Source organism: Giraffa tippelskirchi, chromosome 1 (assembly GCF_054371585.1).
Source record: "Giraffa tippelskirchi isolate mGirTip1 chromosome 1, T2T-mGirTip1v1.2.pri, whole genome shotgun sequence".
NCBI lineage: Eukaryota > Metazoa > Chordata > Mammalia > Artiodactyla > Giraffidae > Giraffa > Giraffa tippelskirchi.
In genome coordinates this window covers 222,169,051-222,195,335 of record NC_137275.1, presented here as the reverse complement: position 1 = coordinate 222,195,335, position 26,285 = coordinate 222,169,051, and the positions used below count along the sequence as shown (strand labels likewise).

The following is a 26,285-nucleotide window of genomic DNA, read 5'->3' as shown; positions in this document are numbered from 1 at the left end:
ACTCTATCACCTTGAGAGCTTGGACCAATACCCAACATCTCCAGCCTCTGGTTTCTTTGGGCCCTTTTTTTTTCCTTTTCCTTTGTGCTTCGTCTACTTTCACTTTCTCATAGGATACTGCATGCAGCAACCTTCACCCTGCGCTTGGACCAGAGTTACAAGTGTGAAGGGCTGAGGCTGGCCCATGCAGTTAGGGCATGTGCCAAAGCACTGTGCACAGCACTCTGTGCTCTCATTTTTGAGGGAGTAACTCCAATGTCCCAGCCTCCGTGATTATTTCTTAGATATGTCTACTGTAAACCCTTGCCATTGGCCCTGAAGAGCACAGGCAGTTAAAAACACTTCTGCTGCTGCTGCTGCTGCTGCTAAGTCGCTTCAGCTAGGTCCTGCTTTATGGTGGTCAAGGTCCTGTCAATATGTGGTGGAGAACCCACTCCTGACAGACAGAGAAATAAACAGACGTGGGGTTGAATCTTGGCTTAGCCTGTTACAAGCTATATGAGGTGAGGAAGTTCCTTAACTGCTTCAAGCCCGTTTCTCCATTTTAAAAGATGGGGATGCTAATAGGATTTACCTCAGGGGTCTGTAGGAAAGATCAGGTAACATGACGCAGATTCTTTAGATAGTTTGCACACAGTATAAATTGTAGCTATTATGGCAGTGCCTGTGCTGGTCCTGGCAGTTCCTGGAATCATTTGTGACCCTCCTCTGTGCTACAGAGCCCTGCATTCTGCATTCTGCCAATTCCCATGTGAACTGACAGATGTATTTAGCCAACAGAACTTACATGAGACTGGAGGGTGATAAAGAGAAAGCAAGGCACATGCTCTGCCAACCTCCACCCCACCTCTACCTCCACCGTGTGTTGGTATAAACTGTAGTGACTGGGTCTCCTATGTTCCTCTGGTTCCTGCCATTTTCCTGTGTTCTCAGGAAAGATTTTCTGTGGTTTCTTGTGATCTTTGCCCAGGTTTCTTAGCATGACTTCTCTCTGTTTCTCTTAAAAGCTTAGAAATGGTAGTGGGTTTCAACTCTTTCTCATCTTGGGTTGCCTCACTTACTTCTTTGGCATCACTTACTCTTGCATCATCTGTGCAGTAAATGCCCTGCTCCCTATTTCCTCTAAGAGTGGTTTCTGTTTTCTAGGCTAGACTCTGATTTGCATAGTCCACATCTTGTGTACACGCATGCTCAGTTGTGTATGACTCTCTGTGACCCCACAGACTGTAGCCCACCAGGTTCCTCTATCCATAGAAGTTTCCAGGCAAGAATACTGGAGTGGGTTGCCATTTCCTACTCCAGGACCCACATCCTACATAGACTGCAAATTATTGAAAATAGAGACTATGTCTGTGTCTCCTAGGATTCCTTATAGAAAAGTATGCACTCAGTACTAGACATACATTTATTGATTTCAATATTTTGAGCGTAGTGATTTACCAGCTTATTCCTGTTCCTACTATCATGAGCATCATCCCATTCTGGTGGTTAGATCTAAGCCTAGAAGGTTGGGTGAGCCATGTCTCCACCTCCTCTCCAAGGCTGTATAGACGTACAGGTACCAATGACCACGAAAGACAGCTATACTGATTATGGGCTGCAGTCTGTCTCCTATGCAGCTTGCTCTATAATATTGTTGCTTCCTAGGTATAATAAAAATTGTATGCATCAAATTTAGTTATGTCTCACTTCATTTGCTGTGCTAAATGTATTTTATTTTCATTCATCCTAGTGTGTCTATAGGCAAAAGGGTTCAGAATTTGGAAAGCTCCATTCAGTGAACCCAACTTTTAAAAGTAGCAGAGTCCGTGGTAGAAGACACAGGACCAAGTGCTACTTGACGATGCCTTCAACTCTTCTGGATTCTGAATGAAGTAAACTTCAGAATTTAGGCTACACGTGTTTCTCCTTTTTAACATGACATTCTGATAAATCAAGATGGCGTGGCAAAACCGTGTCATGTAGACAGCCTCTTTCAACGCCCAGGGCAGATATCTGTAATCAAATAGAGCACATTCCCATGAGGTCTTGGAAGACTTCTCAACACATCTTTGTGGGAGACCATCATCAATCAGCTGGAGTAGATTCCCAAGATAAAATGTGCTCCTTCACCAACCATCAGGAAAATGCATATCAAAATCATAATGAGATATCACCTCACCCTGTTAGTTGGCTATTCTTGGAAAAAAAAAAACAAACAAACAAATGAAAACAAGAAGCAACAGTTGTTGGCAAAGATGCAGAGAAGGGAACACCTGTGCATGGTTGGTGGAAATGAAAATTGCTATAGTCATTAAGAAAAACAGTATGGAGGTTCCTCAAAAATTTAAAAATAGTACTGCCATAACAGCAATTCTACTTTTTGGTATCTATCTGAAGGAAATATAAGAAATAACTCAAAGTGGTATATGCACCCACATGTTCAGTGAAGCATTATTTTACAAGAGCCAAGATATGGAAGCAAACTAAGTGTCCACTGATGGGTGAGCGGATAAAGAGCAGAGCAGGTTGCTCCAAGATGTGCCACAATGGCATATTGACTATACTGATAAATAGCTGGTAAAAGAAAAAAATGATACTAAAGAACACTGATTCCCCTGCTTGCCCTTGAAAATAGATCAACCATAAGAAAGTATCCTCCTTACACCAGAGAGATAGAAAGCATTCTTATCAACAGAATTAGGAAATTCAAGGCTAAGAAAGCTGGGTAAACAAACTTTGCTACTTCTTCATTAGTATGCTACTCCCAAGCACAAGCCCCCTTGTTACATCTTCACAGATAATTGTTTCCTTGTTCAAACATGATATATAAACAGCCTGCTTTGGTCACTTCAGAGGTCCCGTTTGTAGAATATCTCTGTACATATGAATTATTTTTTTTTCCTCCTGTTGATCTTTTTTGTGTCAACTTCATCATTAGACCAGCCAAAATAATTATACAAGGGGTGGGGGGAACACCCCCTTAACCAACTACACACACACACAGGAGTATTAATAAGCCATAAAAAGGAAGAAAATTTCACCATTGTGACAACATGAATGGAACTGGAGGGCATTCAGTTCAGTTCAGTTCAGTCGCTCAGTTGTGTCCGACTCTGTGCAACCCCATGAATCGCAGCACGCCAGGCCTCCCTGTCCATCACCAACTCCCAGAGTTCACCCAAACCCATGTTCATTGAGTCGTGATGCCATCCAACCATCTCATCCTCTGTCGTCCCCTTCTCCTCCTGCCCCCAATCCTTTCCAGCATCATGGTCTTTTCCAATGAGTCAACTCTTCGCATCAGGTGGCCAAAGTATTGGAGTCTCAGCTTCAACATCAGTCCTTCCAATGAACACCCAGGACTGATCTCCTTTAGGATGGACTGGTTGGATATCCTTGCAGTCCAAGGGACTCTCAAGAGTCTTCTCCGACACCCCAGTTCAAAGGGCATTAGGCTAAGTGAAATAAGTTAGAGAAAGAAATACTGTCTAACTTCATTTATATGGGGAATCTAAAAAATCAACAAAATGAAACAGGAAACAAGCTCATAAGCACAGAGAACATATTGGTGATTGCCAGAGGCAGGGATGGTAGGGACAGGCAAAGTGGATGAAGGTTGTCAAAAGGTATAAACTTTTAGTTATCAGATTAAGTCATGGGGATATAATACACAGCATGGTAACCATGGTTAACAATACTGTGTTGCAAATCTGAAAGTTGCTAAGAGAGTAGATCTTGGTTTTCATCATAAGGACAAAATTTTTTTCTAGCTATGATGGTGACAGATGTTAACTAGACATTGTGGTGATCAATTTGCAATACATACAAATATTGAATCATTATATTGTCCATCTGAAACTAATATGATCTTATAAGTCAATTTTATCTCAGTTTTAGAAAATGTGTTGTTATCTCTTCTATTCTTTTCACAGTGTGGGCATGATTATTGACTCCTCACTACCCTGTCTCCTCACCTCCATTGTTGAGAGGCCATGAGGTCAGGGGAGATTAAGCAACCTACGTTTTGTGCTATCCATCACTTATCTAATCTAGTAAGAAACCATCACATCCCTGCTATAGTGACTTGTCTGGGTAATGGAGACATTCTATGTCCATGACCAGTGATTTTAATTTAGGAGCAGACGTGTAACTGAGGTAGGATCAGTAGTCATGAAAGCAGATTTTCTGAGGGATTTTAAGAAATGGTTCTTTTGCTTTTCTGGGAGAGCCACCTCAAACCATCCCTCTAGTTCAAGAAATAACTTGATAATTTTGACCCCATGAGAGAAATCAGCCTTAAAAGGAAGGTAAAACTGCCACAAAAGAAGGCAGACAGATGGAAGATGCTTTTAGAAATCTATGAGCCATCAGATCAAACCCACCTGAAGAGCTTCCTGCCTCTGGATTTCTACTTTATGAGCTCATGCATTTCCTTTGCCCTTTGGGTCAGCTGGAGAGGAATTTTTCTGTTACTAAAAGCCACAAAGAAAAGCGCATCCAGCCTCATACTTAAGTAAGCTCTGCTCTGCTCACTACCTGCTCTCAGAATAAAGACTGGATCAAGCTCTCAGATCACATTAGGCCCATTTTTTCCCTCTTCATTGTTCTTACTTAAACCCTCACTCTCCACGGATCTCCAGCACCTGGCAGCTCCTGACTCACCTTCTTCACAGCTGACGTTCATTTGTTTTACTGCTCTGAATAAGCCATAGCTTATTATTCTTTCTCATATTCTAATACTCAGTAGGGGCAGCCTTTGGTGAGAGGGAGGATATAGTCTCATCTGGGCTTTGATTTAAGTTTCAGAGTTGCAACTGTCCACCTTGGAGTCCAGCTACCTGCACTGGCGATTCATCATGTTGCTCTACTTCTTTTGTGTGTTGTTTTAAACGAGCTTCAGAGAATTTTATAGCTGAGAAGGCCCTTTAACAATGCACTAGCCAAATCCCTTTAGATAATAGTTAGAAAAACGAAGGTCTAGAAATGTTAAGTGACTTGCCCTGCATCAGCTGGGGATCTTGAGGAAGGGCTGTAACTCAGGTATGCTGACTCCCAACCAATGCCCTCTTTCCGACACTGTCGCACTTTCTTTCACAACATAAGCCTCGCTCGCAGGTACTCTGCATAGAGCTCTAAGAATCGGCTGCTCCCAGGCAGAAAGTCAAGTGGAGACGGATGCAGTGCTGCTGTCATTGATCCACAGGACAACAGCCTGGTCAAGCATCCTGACAGGTTCAGATTCTCCCATAATTCCCCAGATCAAGAACTATGGAGGCTGTCAGGCTGCCTGTGACAGCAAGGGAGCCCAGAATGGTTCAGACTTTCAATCCAGTCAGATCCATTTTCAGGTTGATAATTTGAAGTGAATTTTCCAAGAAACTGGTGAAAGAGTAACAGAGAAAATTCAAAAGCCATCTGATCCTATTTCAGTCTTCAAATCCAGAGCTCTTCAAAGATTCCTACAGAATATTACTTGAGGCTCTTGAGGCTTTGGGGAGGCAGTGCATTTCTGTGGCTAAAGACCATGACATCTGGAATCACAGCCTCTGGTTTGTAGCCATTTTGGCCACTTGTGGTTCCATAACCTAGATTAGCAAGTTTATTCCTCCAAGACTCAGTCTCCACTTCTGAAACCTGGGGATTAGAGTAGCTCTATTTCATAAAATTTGGGGAACCACTAAGTAAGTTAATTTAGGTTAAATGCTTAGAATATTGTCTGGCAAATAGCACACCCCGGTGAAGTGAATACTATGAATATCATCATCATATGTATTTTTTTTTTTACAGAAAGGAAGTTTGAAAAGAAAAATAAATGAGTGAAGAAGAAAAAGAAGAGGTAAGTATGGGAACTCAAGTAAGAGAAAAGCACGAAAGAAAAGAGGAAGAGAAAAAAAAAGGAGGAAGGGAAGAAAGGAAGGAGAGATGACTGACCCATTTGTTTTCTTCATGTGTCTTGAGGATTGACGCTTGTCTCAGGCACTGTGGTTATTCCAGCAGCCAACTCCCTCTGTGTAGTTTATGAGAGAAAATCATTAATTAAATGGACACAAAAATATAATTATAATCTACTGTGAATGCTACATTGTATAGTTAAAGTAGACCTCTTTGTGGAAGGGGTATTTACCAAGCTTTCTATATTCTAAGCATGGTATAAGGTATTCAGTTCAGTTGCTCAGTCGTGTCTGACTCTTTGCGACCCCATGAACCACAGCACGTCAGGCCTCCCTGTCCATCACCAACTCCCAGAGTCCACCCAAACCCATGTCCATTGAGTTGATGATGCCATCCAACCATCTCATCCTGTCATCCCCTTCTCTTCCTGTCCTCAATCTTTCCCAGCATCAGGGTCTTTTCCAATGAGTCAGCTCTTTGCATCAGGTGGCCAAAGTATTGGAGTTTCAGCTTCAACATCAGTCCTACCAGTGAACACCCAGGACCAATCTCCTTTAGGATGAACTGGTTGGATATCCTTGCAGTCCAAGGGACTCTCAAGAGTCTTCTTCAACACCACAGTTCAAAAGCATCAATTCTTCGGCACTCAGCTTTCTTTATAGTCCAACTCTCACATCCATACATGACCACTGGAAAAACCATAGCCTTGACTAGACGGACCTTTGTTGACAAAGTAATGTCTCTACTTTTTAATATGCTATCTAGGTTGGCCATAACTTTCCTTCCAAGGAGTAAGCGTCTTTTAATTTCATGGCTGCAATCACCATCTGCAGTGATTTTGGAGCCCCCCAAAATAAAGTCAGCCACTGTTGCCACTGTTTCCCCATCTATCTGCCATGAAATGATGGGACCAGATGCCATGATCTTAGTTTTCTGAATGCTGAGCTTTAAGCCAACTTTTTCACTCTCCTCTTTCACTTTCATCAAGAGGCTCTTTAGTTCTTCTTCGCTTTCTGCCATAAGGGTGGTGTCATCTGCATATCTAAGGTTATTGATATTTCTCCCGGCAATCTTGATTCCAGCTTGTGCTTCCTCCAGCCCAGCGTTTCTCATGATATACTCTGCATATATGTTAAATAAGCAGGGTGACAACATACAGCCTCGACGGACTCCTTTTCCTATTTGGAACCAGTCTGTTGTTCCATGTCCAGTTCTAACTGTTGCTTCCTGACCTGCATACAGGTTTTTCGAGAGGCAGGTCAGGTGGTCTGGAATTTCCATCTCTTTCAGAATAAGGTATACTTGCATGTGTTTATTATATATTCAGTTTTTCTTCTTTTCCTTTATTAATTCTTCATCTCTTTTGTGGTTGCAACTATTCTCCAGGCCTTCAGCAACATGCTTTGCATACTCAGTTAGAAGTCTGTCCACTTGGTCCAGGTTGTAGAACAGGGGAGGCAGGTGTTTAAACAATAAAGGTCATGAAGTCCAGTGGGAGTCATGAAGCAATCCACAAGAGTTTGGGAAATCATCCCTGAGTGATGGTCAGGAAGAGACTCAGGAGAAAACTAGCATTTTATTTCACCAATGACTCTATGACTCTTAACATAGAGTCATAGACTCTTGACCCAACATCAATTCAGAGATGCCATCTCATCTGTGAAACCATCTCATTGATTGTTTACCAGCTGAGCTACCAGGGAAGCCCTATCTGGGAGAGAGTTCACAAAAAAGATACTGAAATTCAACACAGGGAAAGGGCTGGAGCCCATGTTCAGAGCCTCCGCCCCATGAACATACATGGCATGGAGAGGGAGAGGGGAGGAGGCATTTCAGGGGAAATCGGCAGTAAGAAGACAGTGACCGGTGCAGGCATGGAACCCCCCAAGAGCGCTGCCCGGGGATCTCTGACCTGCGGTCACCCCTCATGACCAGTCCACCGAGGCTCCCTACCTCCCATGCTTTCTTCCAGCTTCTCAGCCAGATTACACCACTCTCTTTCAAAGACTTGCCAAGTGCCAGCTCTTAGTAAAGCTGATGCCCGAGAAGGGGGCTGGCATACTTGTTGTGGAATAACACTGCCATACTGCACTCGCAGTGGGTGTGTGGACTAGAGAGGTAGGTCCCTACCAAGTCTCATTCCTCTGGGTCCACACACAGGTGGGCTTAAAGGGCTGAATGTTCACGGTGAAATTCAGACCCAACTTCATGAGCATGTTCCCAGTTACATTTTTGTACAAAGGGAGGATGTGTGCATTTTGTCAAATTTTCCAGTGATCAATGACAGTAACATGCTTAGTAATTTAATACTGAACATGCAACTTCCACTTTTTACAAACTTTGACCAGTTTGACTACCAAATCTAGTCATTCACAATCAAACAGAAAGAAAATCTGTGTTCATTAAATATATGAATTAGAGCTGTTCTTTATACATATTATAACATGCATAACTTTACACATGTTATCAAAGTTGATTGTAAAATATATAAGAGCTCCTTTTCCACATTTCTGCACGTTAAGAAATGCCCACAGAGAGGCTGAGCAACATGATAAAGGGCACACAGTCTAAGTACAGTGCAGAATTCAAATTAGAATCCAAGGCTCCACGAATTCAGGGTATTATTTAGGTGTTCTACATTCTTTCACCTTCAAAGGACTGACTTTAGGAAAGAAAGCATTTTCATGTGAAGACTGTAACCATGGGGATCTGTGAACTCACGGTAATGGGAACGAAGAGGTTCTTTTCTTTCACTCAAGGATGCTGCGCTCCGCCACTTCTGAGATAGAGCCTACACATTGATGAAGATTTAATGTTATGTGTGAATATAAAGGCATCAACTTGAGCATGACAGTAAGTTATCATTATTCTACCCAGAAAGATGACTAAATTCTTAAGGCTCTAAAAGTTAGAAATTACAAATCTAAGCCCGAGGGCTCTACCCCAATCAACCTATAAAGGTATATTATGACGACACAGAGAACTTTCAATGCTTTATTCTTGCCCCTTCTATTTGCTTTTACTAATGACTTGTTGAGCCTTGTCCTGGAGTAGACAGAGCAAAGAATTAAGAAGGAAACAGGCTTGCATTTGAGTGCTGGACCCATCATGTTATCATTTTATCTGAGTACGAACAAGAAGAACAAAAATAGAAAGCTTATCATGTATGCAGTAGTTGTTTTGTGTCTGAGGCCAGGCTAAGAATTTTATGTCCATTATCTTATTTAACTTTTAGAGTAAACATCCAAGTTGATCCTGTTACTATTCACATTCTGCACATGGAAAGTGAATATTGAGAGGCTGCCAAGCACTTTGTGTGTGCATGCATGCACACACACACACATCCCTTGTTCAAGGTCACACAACAATTCTATTGCAGAAGACTAGATTCAAATCTATTCTTGGACAATTCCAAATTTCAGAGACTTGAACTGGCATATTGCCGTTGCCTTTACTTTCTGCCTCTCTTCCTTTACCTGCTTTCTTTGACTCTCAGTTATTCTTTTTTTTCCTTTTAAGAACAATTCAAAAGGATCAGCCAGAGTGATCTTAGCACATTATTTCGAGAACCAAATGGGATCCTGCATGTAAAATGCCTGGACCATAGAAGCAGGTTTACAAAGTCTATTCCCTTCCAGCTTTTGAACCATCAACCTTCGCTCTCCTTGGCGTTCTCCTCCACCATCTCAGCCTCTCCATCTTTTCCCTGCCCTCCCCCCTTGCTTGGGCACAGATGGCAGAGAGGCCCAATGACACGGGCCATCATTACTACTAACTGTGTGTCTGGGGTCAAGTAATTTCTTCATTATCTTTCCTTATTGCAAACAGCTTTTGTAAGAGAAAGGGTCCATTAGTAAATATTGATGCCGGCAGGCAGAGCGTGCAAGCTGTCAAACAGCTGAAATGAGGGACTGTCATTTTGGCAGCAAGAACATGAAAGTCAGTTTAAAGCACAGATTGAATAAAAAAGTAACTTAAGGAGAAGAACAAGCAAAGCCTCATCAACAATGAACAAAGGGAAACAAAGTTTCAGGCTGTGTTGTCTGGAGTGAGTATGCAACTTCACAAAAGCCAATATCTACAACAGAATTCAGTTTAAATCAATTTGCAAAGAAATTAAGAAAAAGGAAGAAAGAATGCATGATGACTACCATCTGCAATGAATTTAGAAATGAAATGAGTAAGATGTAAACATTGTTTTCAAGAAGTTTATAGACTAATAAAGTGGAATAGTGTGGTTATTGAGAAAGAGTTTTTGCATTTAGAAAAATATGGATGCAAAATCCAGTTGTATGACCTTGAGTTGCCTCTATGAATCTCACTCCCTGTCTTGCAAAATGGAAATTTTAATGTCAACACCATCAGACTGACATGAGGGTTAGGAAAGCATATGACATTGTCTCTAGCACATTGCACGTGACTTTAGCATTGCTGATTTTTAAGAGTGATAAGATAGCATCACATTACATTATAAGACAGAAAATTCTAGGAGTAAAAAGACAGCTTTTGAAATGGGCTTGAAGCTCAAGAATAAAATCTCTTTGCTTTTATCAGGAATTAGGAAATTAAGTGGGAACATTTAAATTATTTATTGAGAAAAGGTTAGAATTTGGCCATGCTAATCTTGCAAAGACTGTTATAGGAGGAACAGTGAGAACAAAGATGAGGAAGTGGGAAAGCCTGGAGCGCACGTGACAAACAGGGAGCTGCTGCACTTGTCTCTGAATATGGGGTGCGGAGACAAGGGTTGTTAAGAGATAAGACTGTGAGAAATATTTGAATCTAGACCTTAAAAATCTTAGCTGCTAAGCCAGTAAGTTAGGACTTCAATCTTTAGTTATAAAGTTGGCATTGACAGCTTTCTGGAACAGGCAGGAAATGTCATCATTTCTTTTTATCAGGGCACTGTTCCATCGTTAACCTTAAATTTGCATAGTGTGGTTTTCAAAGGCATTGGTTCTGATGTCCAGTGATCTGCTTTGAGGCTCAGGTTACTATAGAATCTCAATCAACTTTTATCACCTCTTTCTATTTCAGCTTCTTCATCTGTAAGATGAGGCCATTATGATCGCAAACACATAGTATTAATAGCGGTATAAGATGATTAAATGAGATAATACAGTGCATCATTTAAAACAGAGCATAGCATCATCATCACCTAGTACCACAGTCAATCAGGTTCTCAGTAATGCTCAATAAATGCTCCAGTTATTACTGAATAAATAATCACCTGGGTGGTTGGTGATATTGATGCTTTATTAGCCTTTCTCTACAGCCAATACCCTACATCTCATTTCTTCTTTGAGAGTGCATATCGATACACCATGAATCTGTGTCTAAACCATCATGGTGTGAAATATAATGGCTCTGGCAGGATAGCAATGGTGATTCCACAAAGGAATGATAGAAGAGCTAGGCATCATGAGAAAGATCATGCTTAGAAATCAGGTCCAGGTAGTCAGAGGCAGGTATCAGAACTCAGAGAAGCACTCACCTTCCAAGAAAAGCACTGGTTATTTGCTGGAGGAGTACCATTTCCATTTGGCATTCGATTCACCTTGCTATGAAATGTCCCTGTTGGTTTGTTGTAATTGTGTCTCAGACCCTGGACTTTGTAATCATGCAATTTTTATCCCCAAGCTATTGGTGCTCTACTGATTCTTTATGACTCTCCAACAAACCAACGTTCTATATAATTGTTGTAGTTCAATCGCTCAGTCGTGTCCAACTCTTTGTGACCCCATGGACTGCAGCACACCAGGCTTCCCTGTCCATGACCAACTCCCAGAGTTTTCTCAAACTCATGTCCATTGAGTCGGTGATGCCATCCAACCATCTCATCCTCTGTCGACCCCTTCTCCCCCTGCCCTCAATCTTTCCCAGCATCAGTGTCTTTTCAAATGAGTCAGCTCTTTGCATCAGGTAGCCTAAGTACTGGAGCTTCAGCTTCATCATCAGTCCTTCCAATGAATATTCAGGGTTGATTTCCTTTAGGATTAACAGGTTTGATCTCCTTGCAGTCCAAGGGAGAACCTCCTGTGTATCAACCCCTAATGTCAAGCTACAGAATGAACTTCATACTTTCCAAAGCTCCGTGGGCTACTCTGATTGGGAGTATGACTGTGGGAGCTGAGGTAGAAAACTTGTTGTCTTCCTTGTAAGGAAACAAACAACAGAAAGAGAAAGTGGCTTGCTCAGAGTCACTCACCCAGTGAGTAGGAAGCACAAGTGAGTGAGTCGGCACTCTGGTGCTCCGCCTGGCTGTGTGGGATCTGACCCCTGGAACGACGCTGCCTCTCTATCTCCCCAGAATAGCGAATTCCAATGAAATGTGTGCAGACGAGACACACAGGGACATCACTCTCAAATCCAAAGCCTACCACTTGTATATGGGCTTCCCAGGTGTCACTAGTGATAAAGAACCTGCTTGCCAATGCAGGAGACATAAGAGACCTGGGTTCGATCCCTGGGTCGGAAAGATCCCCTGGAGGAGGGCATGGCAGCTCACTCCAGTATTCCTGCCTGGACAATTCCAGGGACAGAAGAGTCTGATGGGTTGTTACAGTCCGTGGGATCACAAAGAGTCAGACTTGACTGAAGTGGCTTAGCACGCACGCACCACTTGTATGGTGCTTCTCAAAATGTTTAAATGGCTTTTCATTACACCTCATAGAACACAGCGCAATAATAGACTGTTAGTCTTACTTCAAAAGTTAGGCAACTATGGGAGAGAAGGAGGGCTTGGGAAATAGGGCCTGTAGGGTAGCTTAGAAAGACTGGGACTGTTTAGCTGGGAGATGGGAAGGTGGATGAGTAACTTAATAATCATCTCCAAGGGTTATTAAAAGACCAGCTGCTAGCCATTCCACCCAGGGTAGCAGGGAGGAAACTGCAGTGAGAATTTAGTTACAACATTGTGAAGAACTTTTTTTTCCCCTTTAGCTATAAGGTCTATTAGACACCAAAACATAATACTAAGCAAAATTGCAGACTTTTCCCCTGGAAATTTTCCAGAGTAAGGTATCTATGCTTGCCAGTAGTCTCTAAGCACTATTTCTTGGACCATTAAGATCAACTTGCTTGGAGCATCTCTTACAAATACAGATTCCTGGGACACACTTCAGACCTCCCGAGTCACAGTCTCTGGGGACAGGAACAGGATTTATATATTTTAACAAGGCCCCAGGTGAGCTCTGTGCACAGCCGGTTTTGAAACACCCATGTGTATATAGAATCGGTAAAATTTAACACAGCAAGAATGTGCTGAGTGCCCACTTGGTGATCTTACCACTGCTGTTAGCCTCAGGGAATAAAGATAATAAAAGAATGTAGTATAATTTTAGTCCTTGTGGAGCTTTCAGTAAAATAATTAAAGACTAATGATGAATTAGAGCAACTGTTTTGCCGTTAACATAGTGTGATTTGGGGAAAGTTTCTTAATTCCTTTGGCCTGAGGTCCTAAATTGTTAAATCGAAGAGCTGAATAAAATGGTTGTATAAGTTCTAGAGAATCTTTAAAGTAATACAATGCAGAAGAAAGCCTATTTTTCAAAAACAACTAAAAGCTAATTAAAGAGAATGAGAGGGAATATAAAGAGGGAGACCAGTTCCTGTGGGCAGTACTCACTAGGGAATGCCTCAGGGAGAACAGGAGACTCTTAAACTTGCCACTGAAGGATGGATGTGATAGACAGATACGTTCATATACACACGTGGAGAACAGATGCCATAACTTCCAATACTACTATGTACCAAGTGTACACATTGCACACCGCTTAGTGTCTATTAAGGCTTGTGCTTTCAAAGTAAGGACAATGTTTAGAGATTTTTGCCATCACTTATATAGGTACTTTATAACTATTGAATAACCAGTATTACATCATTTTCCAAGGGGAATAACAGAGCTGTCTCTTCCTCAAAACCAGTTCTCCTGTTTGCATGGCATGAGGATGGAAAGAAAGGAAGGAAGAAAAGGGGGAGGGGAGAAAAAGGAAGGAAGGAGGGAGGAAAAGAGGAAGAAATAGAGAAAGGCAGAAAAGGAAGGGAGGGAGGGAAAGCAACCTACCTCTTGGTACTCATACTGAGCCCAGAGTCTTCAGCTACACGGGGGTCCTCATGCCCATCCATGAAAATGTCTTAGACAGTTCTAGACAAATCAGTGTTCTTTATTGCATGGCCTATATCTGGTTTAAGGTAGAGACCATATATACTCTGCTCTAGCAAACAGGGAGGACCGTTACTTCCAAAACCACAATTGTCCATAATCACTTTGTCTAGGCTCTTGGCTTTCATGTTTATCAGCTATGACTCAGACATTAGAATGCCAGAATATTCAACAAGCTCTTCAAATGGTTTTCCTAAAGCGCTGTGTCTTGGTGTGATGTGAACAGGGGCGACCTCCCCAAGTGTACCCTTAACGTGTATGCAGTGCTGGTTTCCAGAATTCTTTCTTCACTCCCCAACTGATGGCTGTCTTGTACCCGCAATGAGAAATAGGGCTTGAAAAGGTGTCAGATTATTATGCACTGTTTTGAAATGTTTGCTTCGTGGTCTAGAATCTCATTTTAGAATATGCCTCAGTCAAAACGTCCATTCTAACATTCTGTTACATACATAAAGCTGTTAATACAATACTCAGTCATGTTGTTAGGAAGGGCAGGATTCACAGTAGTGCTGAAATAGTTATAATAGCATTGTATTATTCCTAGAGAAACCCACACATGTGCAGTTTATGGAGCCACATTTTAAGAGTGGCACTGGCACGCAAGTATTTCCAAGACTAAGTTCAGCAAGAGCAAAGTTCACAGAGATGTCAGATTTTGCTTTTTTTTTTTTCACATTTTGTGGCATTTATCTGGAGGACACCAGGGTATCATAGGGGTAAAGATTCCTTTGAAATCAGGTCATACTTCATGAAACAAACACAATGGCAGCCAAAAGTTTATTATAAACTGTAATAATGGTTAATTTAAAGCCCCTGTGTTCAGCATGAGACTACTGAGTGGTTCGTCCCTACGTTTTTTTCTGTCAAAAACTATTCAAGCTGTTTGTTTCATGAAGAAATTTTAGTAAAATTAAACTTGAATAGGGGTTTCCCTGGTAGCTCAGCTGGTAAAGAATCTGCCTGCAATGCAGCAGACCCTGGTTCGATTCCTGGTTCAGGAATATCCCCTGGAGGAGGACATAGCAATCCACTCCAATATTCATGCCTGGAGAATGTTTATGGACAGAGGATCCTGGAGGGCTACAGTCCATGCGGTTGTAAAGAGTTGGACAGGACTGAGTGACCAACACTTTACTTTTTAAACTTGAATAAAATACTTTTCTTCTTTCCAGCTTCCCTCCTTCTCTTCTTTTCCTTCCTTTTGCTTCCCTTCCTCTACTCCCTCCTAAATCACTTAATGCAAAAGCCATGAGGTGAGATGTATCAAGGTTTGCATCACTCAGAGAAGGAGCTCAATGCTTAAGAGGTGTCCTAGAGCCTGAATGGGTGAGGAAGTTGGCTAGCGGGAGTATGTACGTGTGTGTAAGTGGTTATATACATATGTATCTTATGCCTTCTATACACACACACACACACACACACACACATCCAATGTCTGATATATATATATATATATCCTATGTCAGTTATATACCTACATAGCCTATGTCTGTTATATACATAGAGATTCTATGTCAGTTATGTATATACATAACTTATGTTGGTTATTTACATACATATCCTAGTTCTGTCCACTGAGAGGGCCTGGAAACAGTGACATCCCACAGCAAGGAACACATCTGACACCCAAATCTTTGTCTATAAACTATTCTGCACTAAAAGAAACCAAGAATCCTTCTAAACATGGCTGGTTTCACAGGGTTGTAGGTGTTGAAGTTTGAGATAAGCCTGATACCATTTGGTGCACCAGAAAGAATGTAAATACAAAGCACAATGTGGACTGAAAAGGGGGCACAGCGACCAGTCGGAAGGACCGCGCGCTGCACTCACCTCAGCTTCTAGTTCAGTTAGAAGCTGCGACGGATTATAACCCAGTGAATAAGATAAGGACTCGTGAGTCTATCCTAATGCACAAAGATAAATAAATGGGAAGAATGAATCACTTTTTCTTGTACTAAAATGCCACATAATAAATGGAGAAGGAACAATGGTGACAGCAAATTGCCATTTGGTAACCACAATAATTAATCTCTCCAACCAACATTAATGGTGTTGAAACTAGTGGGTGAGATTTAGATATGGAACAGAATATTTGCTGCTGCTGCTGCTGCTGCTGCTGCTGCTAAGTCGCTTCAGTCGTGTCCAACTCTGTGTGACCCCATAGACGGCAGCTAGTCTCAAAATGACGCCTCATATAATACTTTTTAATTACAGAAGTCTCTGTACAGTGAAGAAACCCTGTGGTCACAATCTTACTCAGGTGATCAAAGGTTATATCACCAGTCATTGGACAAACTGAAACTGTGTACCACTTGTTAGGATACAATGAGAAAAATACAGTCTCCAACTTTATGTTTTTGTTGAAAATCTATGAAATACCAAACAATCATACTGAGTGACAGTCCACAAACTAATTGGCCTGTCTCCAAATTGTTAAAGAAAAGGTCAACTGAGGAACTGGTCCTAATCGAAGGATACAAAAAATATATGACAATTAAATTTGACATGTGATTCTGGAATGGACCTTTCTGCTGCAAAGAACATTTATGGAAATTAGAGTACTTGGAAAGGATTTATGAAATTAGGTGCTAGTAGTATATCAGTATTAATTTCCTAATTTTGGAGGTTGCATTGCAACCTGTGATGCTGGAGAAAGCTCATGTTCATAGGACTTACTCACCAATGCTTTCAGGGTGATCGGACACTGTTCACAACTGACTCTCAAGCACCGCAGGGAACTAAAAAAAATATCTTTCTACTATTGTTGCAGATTTCTGTAAGTTTGAAACAACTTCCAAAAAATGTCCTTAAATAGAGGAAGTTACACAGATACTTTCTCTAATGCTATCAATTACAGATTGTTACAAGCCAACTAGAACATTGCCTGATGGCATGTAGTTACAGAAGGGGGTCTCTTTCAGATTATCCATGTACACAATTCATTCTCATGCACAAAATACTTTGGTAACTTGCTTGATATTGTACGTAGTGTACTGAGCATTTAATAAAGAGGAAAAATTATTAAAGTTGCTTAATATACACTGAAAATGAGGTCATGGTTATATCTTCAAATAGTTTAAGTACTTTTTAATGGAAGAGTGATTGCATTTATTTATGTACGCACAGAAGAGAAACCAACTAATGGAAGACAGAGGTTTCCAACGTTGATTCAAGAAGGTACAATCTTAATTGGGCAAGTGGGATTGACATATACATACTACTATATATAAAATAGACAACTAATTAGAACCTACTGTGTATAGCACAGAGAAATCTACTTAATATTCTGTAATGACCTCTGGATGAAAGTGAAAGAGGAGAGTGAAAAAGCTGGCTTAAAACTCAACATTCAAAAAACTAAGATCATGGCATCCAGTCCCATCACTTTATGGCAAATAGATGGGGAGACAATGGAAACAGTGACAAACTTTATTTTCTTGGGCTTCAAAATCACTGCAGATGGTGACTGCAGCCATGAAATTGAAAGACGCTCCTTGGAAGAAAAGCTATGACCAACCTAGACAGCATATTAAAAAGCAGAGACATTAATTTGCTGACAAAGGTCCATGTAGTCAAAACTATGGTTTTTCCAGTAGTCATGTATGGATGTGAGAGTTGGACCATAAAGAAAGCTGAGCGCCGAAGAATTGATGTTTTTGAGCTGTGCTGTCGGAGAAGACTCTTGACAGTCCCTTGGACTGCAAGGAGATCAAACCAGTCAATCCTAAAGGAAATCATCCCTGAATATTCATTGGAAGGACTGATGCTGCAGCTGAAACTCCAATTCTTTGGCCATCTGATGCGAAGAACTGACTCCTTGGAAAAGACCCTGTTGCTGGGAAAGACTGAAGGCAGGAGGAGAAGGGGACGACAGAGGATAGGATGGTTTGATAGCATCACCGATTCGATGGACATGAGTTTGAGCAAGCTCTGGGAGTTGGTGATGGACAGGGAAGCCTGGCGAGCTGCAGTCCATGAGGTCGCAAAGAGTCGGACACAACTGAGTGACTGAACTGAACTGAATGACCTATATGGGAAGAGAATCTAAAAACGAGTAGATATATGTATATGTATAACTGATTCACTATGCTGTACAACAGAAACTAACACAACACTGTAAATCAACTATAAGCTGCCTGATTTCTAAAATCTCCTCAAACTGAAATACTTAACATCTATTCTCCAGTGCCTCAGTGGTAAGGTATCTGCTTGCAATGCAGGAGCTGCATGAGACACAGGTTCGATTCTGGAGGGAGAGATCCCCTGGAGGAGGGCATGGCAACCCACTCCAGTATTATCACCTGGAGAATCCCCATGAACAGAGGAGCCTTGCAGGCTATAGTCCATAGGGTCACAAAGAGTCAGACACGACTGAAGCAACTAAGCATGCACACATACACCCTTGAACAGTGAAAGGCAGAATTACTTAGGTCAATCAGTAACTCCCTGAGACTCTACTCAAGAAGGCAGAGTCTTAAACATGGACTTTTTAATTCTTGGTGGTGGTGGTTTTGCTAAGTTATGTCCGACCTTGTGACTACATGGACTGTAGCCCGCCAGGCTCCTCTGTCCATGGGTCTCCCAGGCAAGAACACTGGAGTGGGTTGCTATTTCCTTCTCCAGGGCACTTTCCATACCTAGCTGTGAACCCATGTCTTCTGCATTGCAGGTGGTCTCCTGAATTACAGGCAGATTCTTTACCACTGAGCCAGTAGGGAAGCCCGTTTTATTCTTACTCTGGAATATGTCAAAGATGTTCCTATTCTAAGAATATGTCATAATTTAAAATGTCCTTTTTTCCCCTCTACTGATTCAATAACCATCTCATGTTGATAGCCCTGGCTTCAAGTGGAAGGAAAAAAAAAGACAGTTTCTGTACTGCCAACATCACAAAAATAATGAGATTATGGAAGAACACTGACTGTCACTTCATAATTGAAAGATGGACCTATTAAGGGGACACAGCAGGCCTGAAGGAATTGTGTGATCATTTGGACAAATGCTAATTTTGATGTGTGGTTCTTCACATCCATAGGCATAAAGAGGCTGGGCCAGCATGATGAACAATGCGCTGTTCCCTCAGGAGGCCTATGCCTCAGTGAATCAATGCCAGAAGGGCCATTTGCTGGGGTTGGGTGATGGGGTATCCTGCCTTCTTCCTGTGCTGGTGGACAGAGCCAATCTGGTTGCCAGGCTGCTATGTATATACAGCAGCCATCTTCTTCTCCAAAGAAACCACATTTCTCTAGATTGTGTGCAGTTGTAGCCATAAAGCCTGGAGCAAATGACTGCTGTTCTCTGGATTTAGTTTCCCCAGTAATGGCATAAGGGATTTGGAATAGATAGGTGAATGTCTCTGAGATGACTTTGCTGGACAGGTAGTATGGTACGAGAGAAAGAACTTGGGCTTTTAAGTCAGAGAGACCTGGATTCAAATTCTACCACAGCCACTTGTGGCTCAGCTGGTAAAGAACCATCCTGCAACGTGGGAGACCTGGGTTCAATCCCTGGGTTGGGAAGATCCCCTGGAGAAGGGAAAGGCTGCCCACTCCAGCATTCTGGCCTGGAGAATTCCATGGACTGTATAGTCCATGGGGTCACAAAGGGTCGGACCTGACTGAGTGACTTTCACTCACTTGTGAGGTCTTGAGCAAGTTGACTGAGCTCTCTCAGCACGACTTCCCTCAAGTGAAAGCCGGTGAGGCTGATAACCTTCTTTTCAGGGTGCTGAGCAAACTGATGAATGTTTGCTGCATGGCTGAATTTTATACAAGCTAATTTACTTTATAACAATATGTGTATAATCAAATGATAAATATTTACATCTATGCACCTAAACCCCCACAAATCCAGAGAAGATAATACGGTCAAGTCATAAAGACATGCTACAGGTTTAGCTGAGTGAGAATTCTCTGTCCTGAGTCCACCAAGCCCCATTAGCAGAAGGCGGCCCTCAGTAAATGTTTGTCACATGAACACATGAGCAAAAAGAGCTCATGGCAGCCCCCATCCTCATAGGCAGGAATCCATAGTTTTAATGCAAATTCTAGGGAAACAGAATTTTCAGCAATGGTACTAACTTGCCATCTGCTTTTTCTTCTTTTTCTTAGCTCTATGTGGTTTGTTATGGTAACTTAGTGGAAGAAATATTTCTCATGGAAAACTCTGAGTTCAGTTCATCTAATCCCGTATGGAAAGGCCCGTGGGTCCATGTGCAACCCTAAAGTGCGTTTCTTATAAGCATCCACTAAAATAAATAATTCAGGGCTTGCCCTCAGCCACACATGAAAATGCCTTCATTAAATCCAATGGAGAATGTAAATGTAGTGGCAGAACATGAAAATATATATATTTTATATAACTTCTCTCAAATTCTTTTGGGAAAGATAATGAACTATAATGGCAGGGAATATTCTAATTTTCTCAAGCAGGAAAAAAGAGAACTGAATGAGATGGAAAAAAAAAGGACTTAAAAAAATGGTACCGTATTTGATGTTTTAAAAAAATCAAATAAAAGGCCACAAATTGAATGGAATAGCTTTTGTTAATGCTGGAACTTGCAGGGCCAGTTAGAGCTCATTAAGAGGTGATGGGAACTATGCAGATGAGATCAAATTTGGTAATTGGTTGGTTCTGAATCCATTAGAAAGGTTATAGGTTGTTTGGGTGGGTTATGTTTTATAAAGGAATGATTAGAAGTATATTAATGGGCCAATGGGTTATGAGACTGGGATTGGTTTAGTGATATAATGCCTAGTTTAGCATTAGGCTTGGGACAAGGTTATGTGGACAAGATTAAATTTGGGGAACAGGTCAGCTATGATCATATTAGGTGGGTTATAGGGTTATAAAAAGTGTCCTGTGTTTGATGGCAATGAGAAAATGAGAATTTAATTAGACTTCACTTGCATCCTTAGCATTGATAACATGCCAATGCCTTTATATGTAGAAATGGCTTTCCACAAGGTATGTGGGATCTGGACTAAGAGCCCCCAGGAGCTCAGACGTTAATCCAAGCCCTTAATTCTCAGCAAACTTAAGGGTTTTGCTGGCATGTTACACCAAGATATAAGGAAATGCACGCTGGGGAAAGGGAAGAGCTGAGGTAGGTGGCAAACTTTTCTCAGGAGTGGGTTCAAGAAGAGATAGCATTTGAGTAGAGACACAGACAGCTGAATACACACTTGTTACGGAGGTGGTAAGGGAAGGTTGAAAAGGCAATCTAGGAAGAGGTTGCATTCTGTGACAACATTTGAGCATGATAAACAGACCAGTGTCTTCAAGGAACTCAGAGGTCCTATGTGATCTGTGTTGGGGAGAGCTGGGAATAAAAGAAGGAGAGCTATACTGGTGTGTGCGTCCGTGTGCAAAGTGAAGGACAGGGCAAGAGAGGTTGGCTGGGGCTTGAGTTTGAAGGAAAAGTAGTTATAGGATGGACTAGTAAATGCGGACTTGATCCTTTCTCCCAGTCTGTCCCCAAATGTATTCCACAGCAAATAAGTAAGTGCACAAAATGATTTAAAAAAATAATTCTGTATTTTGGACTCAAATATATTTGCTAATGCTACATTTTACATTCTCAGCCTCTACCTCATCTGTCGATGTTCAATTCTCTTTAGAATTTTAAATGCTCAGTTACAAAATTTGATTCCTTACTCCACCATGTTTTAAACTTCTTTGATCACAGATATCTTTTTACCTACTCCAGCCTCAAACAGAATGGTTATTAAAATCCCTTTGAGTGAGTGTTCTCAGGAAAACACTTTGGGAAAAGGCTATACTAGAAAAAGAGAAGTCCTTATAACAAAGACTAAGAAATAAGACATGAGGATATTCAATTCTCTCATTTTATAAAGAAAATATAATGATCCTGGAAGGATAAGTTACAGCAAAGACAATGAAAAAAAGTATTGATGTTGGACAGTCAATCTGAATTGCTACTACTAAGTAGGCATATGACCTTGAGAAAATTTATTCTCAGTGTGTCTCAGTTTTCTTAAGTATATGATTAGGATAAAAAGGGAATTTAAGGCTATTAAGTAAGATAGTGCATGTTATGATGAACACAGTACCCTGCACATAATAAGAACTTGATTGATGTTAATAGTTGCAATAATCTTCACCTTCCCCACTGCCTCAGGTACTCTGGCATTCTCAGTTCAGCCTAAGTTCAAGTGTGGGAGCTCTTACCCACATGAAGTCCAAGGTTTCTCTTTAATCTAGTGTCATCTTTAAGGGTATTATAAGGAGACCTCTTTACAAGATAGACCATGGCTGCTGTAAGAGTAAAACTCATGGACTGGATATCATCTTCTCTCTTGGCTATTGGGAGTCTAAGGGTGACTGATGTTAATTGAATGAGCTGTTCATATGCAAAGTCTAAATATCTAACAGCAAAAAGAAGACTTCTGAGTTGCAAACATCCTAGCTTCGTGAGAGAGGAGCCACCAGTTGACAAGGATGTGGAGCCAAGAAAGATGCGAAGCTCAAATCAGGGACTTTCCAGAGATCCTTGGGCTCACCTCTATGCTCATTTCTCTGTGGACAGCCAGCCCACCTACGGGCTGTTTTCTCATTTTTGAATACTTGCCTGATGTTCAGACTTTAAAAAATCCCTCCCTAGCCTCACCAGACTTCTTGGATATAACAGTCTTAATTAAAAAAAAAAAAAAAATCTTTTTTTTTCCTCTCAAAATAGACCTTGATGGAATATCAGAAAGATATTGGATATAAACAAAGTTCAAATAATTGGTGACAGTTAGAGTGGCTTCGTGCCCAACTCTTTGCAACCCCATAGACTGTAGCCACTAGGCTCCTCTATCCATGGAATTTCTAAGGGTTGACTGGGTTATATTGAAGGAAAAAAAATTTTTTTTAAGTCTGACCTGTCCTTCCAGGGTAGAGTGAAGGAGGGAGACCTGAATTCTGTCCTGGATGAGTACCCTACTCACTTCAAACCCCACAACTTCTCTGAAATTAGAAGTTAAGTTTCTTCATCAAAGCAGGTGGAAAATTCAAATCATTCCTCACTATTATTACTTTCAGTTCAATAATATAGAAAGAAAAATGGATTCCTCTCACCTTCCCTTTTCTTCTTTCAAATCTTTTTTTTTTCCCTTTGTTGGATGCTCATCACTTTTCTCTTTGACACTCACAATACTTTACACATCTCTGCATTTGGCTTTGGTGTGTGTGTGTGTGTGTGTGTGTGTGTGTGTGTGTGTGTGTTTACCGTGGTTGTGATGATTGAATTTGTATCCCTCCAAATTATTACCTACTCCAAGACATACTCTTTTTTTCTGCCTGCTCCTTTCCTGGTCCAGTTCTCAAGGCTAAACAACTGTACCAGAAATGACTGTTGGATGGATGTACCTATCAATAAAGGCATTTTCAAAAAAAAAAATCTCAATAGTGAGCTTTACTGCACCCAACTTGTAATGAGGGCTGAAGCAACTGATAGCTAGTGTCCATTCCAATAGAGACAGTATGTTCTGTGCTTAAAAACAAACAAAAACATTATAAATTATCTTTAGCAGAGCTAATTCAGTAACTTGTCTTTATCTCCTTGTAAATGAGAATCCAATCATTTTTTTTTTTTAATGTTTGAAAACAGGACTTGGTTTGCATGCCACATCTGAAACTGGAGTGAATTTCTTTCACTGTGTTAGAAATCTGTGAAAGCATGAAGTTTGGATGAGGACAACGAACAGACCCTTAACTATGAAATCACAAACGGGTGGCACGGGAATAAGCAGGTGTATTTATAAATCAGGAATGACTTCCCCGGCAAGACTGTCTTCCCTCACCTCCCACTGCACTACTGCTTCCTACCAAAGCTGTCAGCTTGCGCCCGTACTGTTAATTAATGCACCACTCAAGGCAGGTGGACGGCCAGAGGAAACAACTCACAATTTTCCCTGTGATCCTCTGTACTTCGGGTCTCTGGACTCCGGGACTCATTCTGCCTGACTTCCTCTCTCCCCACCACCCATTCCACACAGAGCACATACACACGTGCTCACACCTCCAGGAGAAGGAGGGGGCTCTCCAGAGGCGAGAAGGAGAGCAGACCATCTGTGAGGTTTGCGAGACAGAAACCTGTCGGCTGACTCAGGAGCTGGACTGAGTGTTAAAGAAGCACGGAAGCTGCTAAACACGACCCAGAGCTTCCTAAGGAAACCTCACCTTGGTGTTCCCAACACAGCACACCTTCCCACTGCAGGGTACTTTCCCCATGCCACTCTGCATCCGCACAAGCTAAGGTGATCTTATCCGCCATCCATGTTTCAACGTCCAACACTACTCCTCCAGATTAAGTCACTATCGTCTCTCGCCCAAATTCCTCTCATAGCCTCCTTCTCCATCATGCAATCACAAAATTTAGTTTATAGAAATCCAATTCTATTTTGGATGCCCCTACTTCACCACTGATGCTTAAAACTTTCACTTCTTCCTCTTAATCTTATGATTGTGTTTAGCTGCTAAGCCACGTCCACCTCTTTGTGACCCCATAGATTACAGCCCACCAGGCTCCTCTGTCCACGGGATTTCCCAGGCAAGATACTGGAGGGGGTTGCCATTTCCTTCTCCAGGGGATCTTCCTGACCCAGGGATCGAACCTGTGGCTCCTGTCACATGCCCTGCATTGCAGGCAGATTCTTTAACCGCTGAGCCACTGGGGAAACCCAGCGATATCTATCTTATGATAGAATCCTAAATTCTTAATGACTCTCAGTACCCTGCACGGCCTTGCCTGTAACTTCCCAGCTCCCTCCCATGCTACCTGACACCTCAGTCAGCATGAGCCAGTTCTCCCGTGTAAACCAAGCTTTGTCACGCTTCAGGACCTTCACACATGCTCGTCCTTCAACCCAAAACCTTCTTCTTCCAACTCGTTACCTGTCATCCTGCTCTTGCCACAGGATATCACCAGTAACACTGGATTCATTGACCACCTCCACCCACCAGTTTCAACTCAGTCTCCCCAGTTATATTCCAACATTTCAGTCTTTACTTTTATTTCCATAGCATTGGTCACACTTTGTAGTTACACACACATCTGCTTACATAGCCACAGGTTCGATCTGCTTTTACTAGACCAATGGTTGTCCACCAGAGGTGATTTTACACTCCAGGAGACATCTGGCAAAGCCCAAAGATACTTTTGGTTGTGAAAACTGGGAGTGAGGAGGCATACTACAGGCAAATAGTGGATAGAGGCCAGATATGCTGCCAAACAGCCTACAACATTTAAGACTGCACCCCACAATGAAGCACTACCCAGCTCCAAATGACAAGAGTTGAGAAACCCTGCCACAGACCATAAGCTTCCTGGCACAGGCAGGAATCATGCCTGTCTTATTAAACATTCCTGTTTCTCTCTCTGTTTCTTTAACATAGGCTGTGTTTAATAGGTGTTGATTAAATGAGCAGCTGGATGATGACATACACCATATTCCAAACACAGGCCATTCACTTGCTGATTAATCACTTACTAAACATCATGATATATGAGACCATGTGTTTCTCATATTTCAATGGGAAATATGAAGAGCCTACGCTATCAGGAGATATAGATCTAAAGGAGGAATAAGAAAGTAAATTATAAGTTAAAACTGGGGGAAATTTTAATGCATCACACATTATAAGAAATTATTTCATCAGTTGGATAGCATAAGGGATGCTTTCTTAAAAATGCACGCATCTTTCATTCACTCAATAAATATTCATTGAGGACAAGATGGTAGGGATTTAGTCATGAGGAAGACAGATAAGACTCCTGCCTTAATGGCACTTATATTCCAGAGAGGAAGGTGTACATTAAAAGGTGTACTGTAAATCAGCGAGATCATTACAGCTGAGCTACATGCTATGAAAGCACTAAGTAAGAAGATGAGATAAAGCAAAACAGATAGGGTCTACTTTAAACAGAATGACCAGACAAATCCTCTCTGAGGTGGCATTTTATATGAAGTTTGGATATGATCATGAGCTCACGTAATTATGAACTTAATGAAAATTGGGCAGATATATTAAAGAGTGTATCAAATCACTTTCCAAATACAGGAAACATGATATGCAATGTCTCAGATATAGGAGAGACCTTGCATATGAGAGGGAGAAAGAGGCTGTTAATGAGTCTAAGATGGATCCGGGGAAAATGGCAATGAAACACAGCTGAAGATACTCAGAAGCAAACTGTGAACATTCCTCAGGCCACGGTGAAATGTATAGGCTTTTACTGTAA

At 41.5% G+C, this 26,285-nt stretch overlaps 1 long non-coding RNA gene across 4 annotated transcripts in view; it reads right to left on the bottom strand.

Moving 5' to 3' along the window:
* LOC145540906 (uncharacterized) overlaps positions 1–26,285 on the bottom strand; it is a 355,416-nt gene that overhangs the window by 271,265 nt on the left and 57,866 nt on the right. For 3 of the 4 annotated variants that reach the window (XR_014078637.1, XR_014078632.1, XR_014078640.1), the window contains exons 2-3: positions 8,596–8,665; positions 5,914–5,989 (exon numbers count right to left, since the gene is read on the bottom strand). This is a non-coding gene — a long non-coding RNA (uncharacterized LOC145540906). Of the gene's footprint in view, positions 1–1,693; positions 3,438–5,913; positions 5,990–8,595; positions 8,666–26,285 lie in introns of those variants that run through there. The other variant, XR_014078629.1, reaches the window with a different exon arrangement.